This window comes from Eriocheir sinensis, unplaced genomic scaffold, assembly GCF_024679095.1.
Source record: "Eriocheir sinensis breed Jianghai 21 unplaced genomic scaffold, ASM2467909v1 Scaffold765, whole genome shotgun sequence".
NCBI classification, from domain to species: Eukaryota; Metazoa; Arthropoda; class Malacostraca; order Decapoda; family Varunidae; genus Eriocheir; species Eriocheir sinensis.
The window spans coordinates 167252-173591 of record NW_026112126.1 but is presented as its reverse complement, the minus strand read 5'-3'; positions in this window follow the sequence as shown (position 1 = coordinate 173591).

The window sequence follows — 6340 nt, the reverse complement described above, 5'->3', positions numbered from 1 at the left end:
TGACCACATATGTTGAGCCGGCTAAACGAAACTTTCCAACTTTCCTCCTCCTTCTCCTCCTCCGGTTCTCTTTTTCTTTTATCTTCCTCCTCCTCTTCATTTTGCTCCTTTTTCTGGCTTCTTGTCACATTTTCCTCCTGTGTCTCCTGTTTGTTCTTTCTCTCTTTACGTATCTGTATCCTCCATTATACTTCTCCAATTTCCACGTTCTACATTTTATCCTCCTCGTCCTCTTCCTCCTCCGCCTCTTCTTCCTGGTAGCATTAGTTGTCCTCACGTTTTCTACCTTAAAGTATAATAGAAGTGTGTGTGTGTGTGTGTGTGTGTGTGTGTGTGTGTGTGTGTGTGTGTGTGGTGTGGTGTGGTGTTTGTGTGTGTGTGTTTTGACAGAGGATGACTAGAGTAGGATGAGTATGTGGTTTAGGAGGGGCAGAAAGAGAGAGGAGGAGGAGGAGGAGGAGGGAAGGGTGAAGGAAGGAGAGAATGTGGAGACAGTAACAAAGAAGAAAAGCGAATGTAGTTTAGCTTTTCTTTTTTTCATTTTGTCAATACCTCCTACTACTACTCTTCCTCCTCTTCCTCCTTCTAACCCTCCTGCCTCTCCTCCTCCTCCTCCTCCTCCTCCTCCTCAGGAGGCAGGAGGGTTAGAAGAAGGAAGAGGAGGAAGAGTAGTAGTAGGAGGTATTTACAAAATGAAAAAAAGAAAAGCTAGACTACATTCGCTTTTCTTCTTTGTTACTAACTCCACATTCTCTCCTTCCTTCACGCTTCCCTCCTCCTCCTTTTCCTCCTCCTCTTCCTCTTCCGGCCCTCAACGCAAATTTCCACTCTCCTTCGCGTTTAGTGTTGTATCCCCTTCAAACACTCGTGAGCGTCGTGTGTGACAAAGGGCGAATATAAAGAAGACGGGATGAGGAGAGGACGAGGTGAAGTACTGGGTGACAGCAGGCTATAAAGAAGACGGAAAGAAGAAGGGATAGGTTGAGGCGAAATATTAGTTGAAAGATTTAGAAGACAAAGAAAATAAGGAGAGGATGAGGCGAGGTATTAGGCGACAGCGTGTGAAGGGAAATCATGGGAGCAGATGTTGAGAAGAGTATGGTGATAAATATTGGTGAGTGTGAGACGGGAAATTATGAGATGATCCTGTCAAAAAAGATTTGGGAGATATGAAACCTGAAGAAATTGAAGAAATAAATGGAAAAAAAATATGAGAAGAGAAGAAATGGGAGGAAAAGTGGATGCTTAGAGAAGTAAAATATCGAACGTAAATAACGAGACAAGAGGATAAGGTAGAACTGGGGAGATATGAGAGATGAAAGACGAGAAGAAATGAAAGCAAGAAAAGGTGAACGAAATAAAATGAGGAAATTGAAAACTAGAATGATTGACAGGCTACGAGAAATAGGAGAATGAAGTGAGAGGAAATTAAGGAAAAGATGAAATGAAAGACAGAACAGAAATATGTTGCGAAGAATTGAATGAAAGTAATGCAAAGAAATTAAAGAAAAGAGGAAATGAGAATAAATGTAAGAAAAGCAGTGAAAGACAAGAACTCCTACTCTTAATCTATGCATTCCTCTTTCCTCTCTCTCTTTCCTCCCTCTCCCAGCCATCTGTCAGCCGTCAGAACCAATACCTGCAAGTCGCCGTAGAATCGCACGACTCCGTGAGAAGACTAGCGCGAGAAGAATGGCGGGGCTGACTAGTTTGAAATTGGGCTGGGGGAGAAGGAAAGAGTGGGTTAGGAGTCGTAGGTTGCGGTTGGCGGAGGGCAAGAGGAGGAGATAAGGGGTGTTAGTGGTCGTAGGGGGGAGGGGTGGGGCTGGAAGGGAATCACAAGTTAAGAGAATAATTTGCCGGTCGGTCCAGAAAGCTCATCGTCACCGAAGTCATCAATCGCCGAGGAAAAAGGAGTTCAAAAAAATTTCCTCAGAGTCTGGACGAGTTAATTAAAGAAAATGGGGAACTCCTTGGGCAGTGGAGAGAGAGAGAGAGAGAGAGAGAGAGAGAGAGAGAGAGAGAGAGAGAGAGAGAGAGAGAGAGAGAGAGAGAGAGAGAGAGAGAGAGAGAGAGAGAGAGAGAGAGAGAGAGAGAGAGAGAGAGAGAGAGAGAGAGAGAATGTATTAATTATTGCAGAGTGTTAGGTAATTGTTTTCTCCATTTAGAGTTGATACTACTTAACTAACAGAAGGAATACCAGGGGGTTACGTTCTCTGGAGTTCGCTGGTGACGTATTAATACGCATGAACACGAGGTCTATTTGTAGACTTTGCATGAACTGTTGTAATTTATCTTCCACGTGATATATTCACCAACAAACTATATTCTTTCCATTTTATCAAGTCATTTTAGCCGTGGCCGGCGGTATTAGCGGGTGTGCAACATCATAGCTGCCACCCTCTCTCCCTCATATTGTAAACTATTAACTGCTTCTAAATGAGTTCTAAATACCATTTACATTTAATAATATGATGAAATCATGTAATTCTAAGAAGGATTCGTCTTTTGTGGGCAAAACAGCGAGTTTGCATACATTCTTATACGTTGTGACATCGTGGCTGGCGCGACGATGTCACGGTGACGAGGACACCGCGCCGGTCACCCGAGCCAAGGAACCCAGACACAGAATTTTCTCATGGGTGGTGTGGGGAGTACGTCAAAACATATTTACGATGGAAAAAATGAATGAGTGGGGGAAGGAGGGAGGGAGAGTGCGTGAGACTAAGGAAGGAGAGCAAGTGCTAAAGGGAGAAATGGCGGCACAGTTGCTTGACACAGTCACGCCTAAAGTGACTTGATACAAGGAAAGACTACAGTACTGATACACGCAGAACTACATGGACAAGACACTCTGCGCCGAGGGAAAGTAATCAGCTAGGTGGGGCGTTACGCGGTCATGTGTTACTCCGCGTCGGGGTCTCAGCAACGGCAGACTCCTTCCCTCCTGTGTGCAGTGCTGTGTTCAAGGGTTACACGCCGTGGCGGGGCTGAGCGTGGCGCCGGGCGGGGACGTGAAGCAGAGGGCGAGGGTGAAGCAGCAGGCATGGCGGGGAAGCAGGACGCCGAGGGTGGGGTGAGTGTGTAGTGTTTGTTAGGGTTGTGTGGGGTGAGGGGGAGGTGGTGGAGTGAAGAAAGGTAGGAAAAGGAACACAAAGGAACACAAAGGAAGAACAAACAACAGCAGACCTGCTGGTCCTTACGAGGTTGTTTGTGACAAGCTACACTAACTATCTAATCAAAGGTGGAAGATGAAGGACAGCAAAGGCGAAGGCTCCTCCCCACCTCCCCATCCCTCCAGCCAAAGCTGGCAGGAAAGGAAAAAGAACCATGCAGCATGGAAAAACTGCATGGAAATTATGTAGGAAAGAGGAAAGAACTACCATTACTGCTACCACTAACCGGGCGATAAAAGCGGACAAGGACACCAGTATTCGAAAGAACTTAACGTTATTACGACAATGAGTAATATCTTAGTTCCTGGTTGGATTCAAAACACTTGTCTAATCTATTCTTGAAGGCCGTAACTGTTGTACTATCAACGACATCACAAGGTAGAGAGTTCCAAACATTAACAACTCGATTGAAGAAGTGTTTAGCTTCGTGCGACGAGAATCTTTTACCACTTATCTTCAAATTGTGATTTCTTCTTGTTCTATTTGATCGATCAATTGTAAAGTAATCTTCCGCATTAATATCACTGAATCCTTTAAACATTTTAAACACTTCTATTAGATCGCCTCGTATTCTTCGTTTTGATAGGCTGAATAAATTTACTTCTTTAAGCCTTTGTTCATATGACAAATTTCTCAACCTAGGAATCATCTTTGTTACTCTTCGTGGAACTCTCTCCAACTTTTCCATGTCCTTTCTGTAGTAGGGAGACCAAAACTGTACACAGTACTCTAGACGGGGTCGAACCAACGAATTATACAATTTTAATATTACTTTTTCCGATTTATTATTAAAGACTCGTCCGATGAAGCCAACCAATCTGTTTGCAGTTTTAACTACCTCTGAACAATGCTAACCGGGCTTTAAATCGCTTGATATAGTGATTCCAAGATCCTTTTCTTTACTGCAGAAAGTTGTTGGCCATTCATTACGTACCGAACGCGATTGCTATTTTTTCCGATGTGCAACACTTTACATTTGTCAACGTTAAATTTCATTTGCCATTGATTGGCCCAACGTGCAAGTCGATCTAGATCTGATTGTAAAGCTTCGTCGAGTGTCGCAGTTACTTTACTAGCAATTTTTGTGTCATCAGCAAATGTTGATACTTTGCAAGTGAGCCCATCATCGATACCATTAACATAAATTAAGAAGAGCATGGGGCCAAGCACTGATCCTTGAGGTACGCCGCTTTTGACATCGAGCCAGTTAGATGTAACACCGTTTAGAACTACTCTCTGTATCCGCTCAGAGAGCCAGTCCACAAGCCAATTGTGAATGTTACCCGAGATTCCGTGCGCCAGTAGTTTGCTGAGCAATCGCTGGTGGGGGACGTTATCAAATGCCTTTTGAAAATCCAGATATATGATGTCTACTGATCTGCTTTCATACAAAGTTGACAAAAAAAAATTGGTAAAAAAAAGAAAACAGAAAAAGGTTGATATGAAAAAGAAAGCAGAGAAAAAGGTTGATTTAAAAAAGGAAGCACAAAAAAGGTTGATTTAAAAAAAGAAAGCAGAGAAAAAGGTTGATTTAAAAAAGAAAGCAGAGAAAAGATTGTTTTAGAAAAGAAAGAAAAAGGTTGATTTAAAAAAAGAAAGCAGAGAAGAATGTTGATATTAAAAAGAAAGCAGAGAAAAAGGTATATTCAAAAAAGAAAGCAGAGGAAAAAGTTGATTTAAAAAAGAAAAAGAAAAATACAGAAATCACAAAAAGTCTGAGAAAGAACGAGATAAAAAATTCTGAAAACAGAGAATAACCATCCACCCCTTGAAAAAAAAGTTTCCCATATCTCTTTTTGAAGCCGTAATATAAAAGGCAATTACGGAGATTGAATATTTGCAACACGAGTCCTTTGAATTGAGCCTAAATGCCTACAAAGAAAATAATTAACGAGAGACAACAAATACTGGACCACACTAATGATTATGAATACGAACCCTCCTTAGCATTCAGAGGAAGCAAGACAGGCAGGTGTGTGTGACAGGTCTGTGGGGGGCAGGTGTGTGTGACAGGTCTGTGGGGCAGGTGTGTGTGGGGGTGATTTAGGCATGAAGGTGCGCCACGTGTTCATGGCAGGTGTGTGACAAAGACAATTAAGAAAACTTTGTGTCTGAAAGGAACAGAAATTCAGAAAATACTGATACACAGAACTTCATAGAGAGAGAGAGAGAGAGAGAGAGAGAGAGAGAGAGAGAGAGAGAGAGAGAGAGAGAGAGAGAGAGAGAGAGAGAGAGAGAGAGAGGGGAAACAGAAGAGACGAGACAAGCAGAAAGGAAATTATGAAGACAAGAATTTACCTTTTTGATTTGTGTGTGTGTGTGTGTGTGTGTGTGTGTGTGTGTGTGTGTGTGTGTGTGTGTGTGTGTGTGTGTGTGTGTGTGTGTGTGTGTGTGTGTGTGTGTGTGTGTGTGTGTGTGTGTGTGTGTGTGTGTGTGACCACCTCATTTATCATAATTCTTTTTTTTCTTTTCCTGTTATCCGCTCGTCGTCTCTTTTTCTTCATCGTCTTTTCTTCCTTTTCTTTTTCCTTCTAATTTATGTCTCCCATCCGATCTTTGCGATTATTCTCACATAAATCTTTTTCTTCCTCCTCCTCCTCCTCCTGCTCCTCCTCCTCCTGCTCCTCCTTCTCCTTCATTTTTCACATTTTGGTTCAATTTTCCAGAATCAAGATTTTTTACTGCTCTAAAATTTATCTGTATATTCTCTTCTTTATTACTTCCTCTCTTCTCCTTCCTCATGACCACCGTCTGGCCCCATTAAAAGGCCAGGAGAAGGAGGAGGAGGAGGTGTAGGAGGAAAATTGATTAAGGAAAATTAGTGAAAAAAAGAAAAAAAATTGAATTGAATGAACGGAAGGAAAGTGGGAGTATAGGAGAGTAAGAATGAATGTTATTTTCCTTTCTTCCTTCCTTTTTTTTCATCCTTCTATCTTTTCTTCCTTCTGTCTTTCCTTTTTCCCTCTATTCTTCCCTTCACTGTTCATTTCCTCTAACGTTAATCTTCCATTCCTCCCTCATTTCACTCCTTCCTCCCTTCCTTCATTCCTTCATTCATTCATTTTCTTCCTCCCTTTTTTCATTTCCTGCCTCCCTTCCTCCATTTCTTTTTTCCTTACTTCCTTCCTTCCTTCCTTCCTTTGTCCCCTTCTTCCCTTATTCTT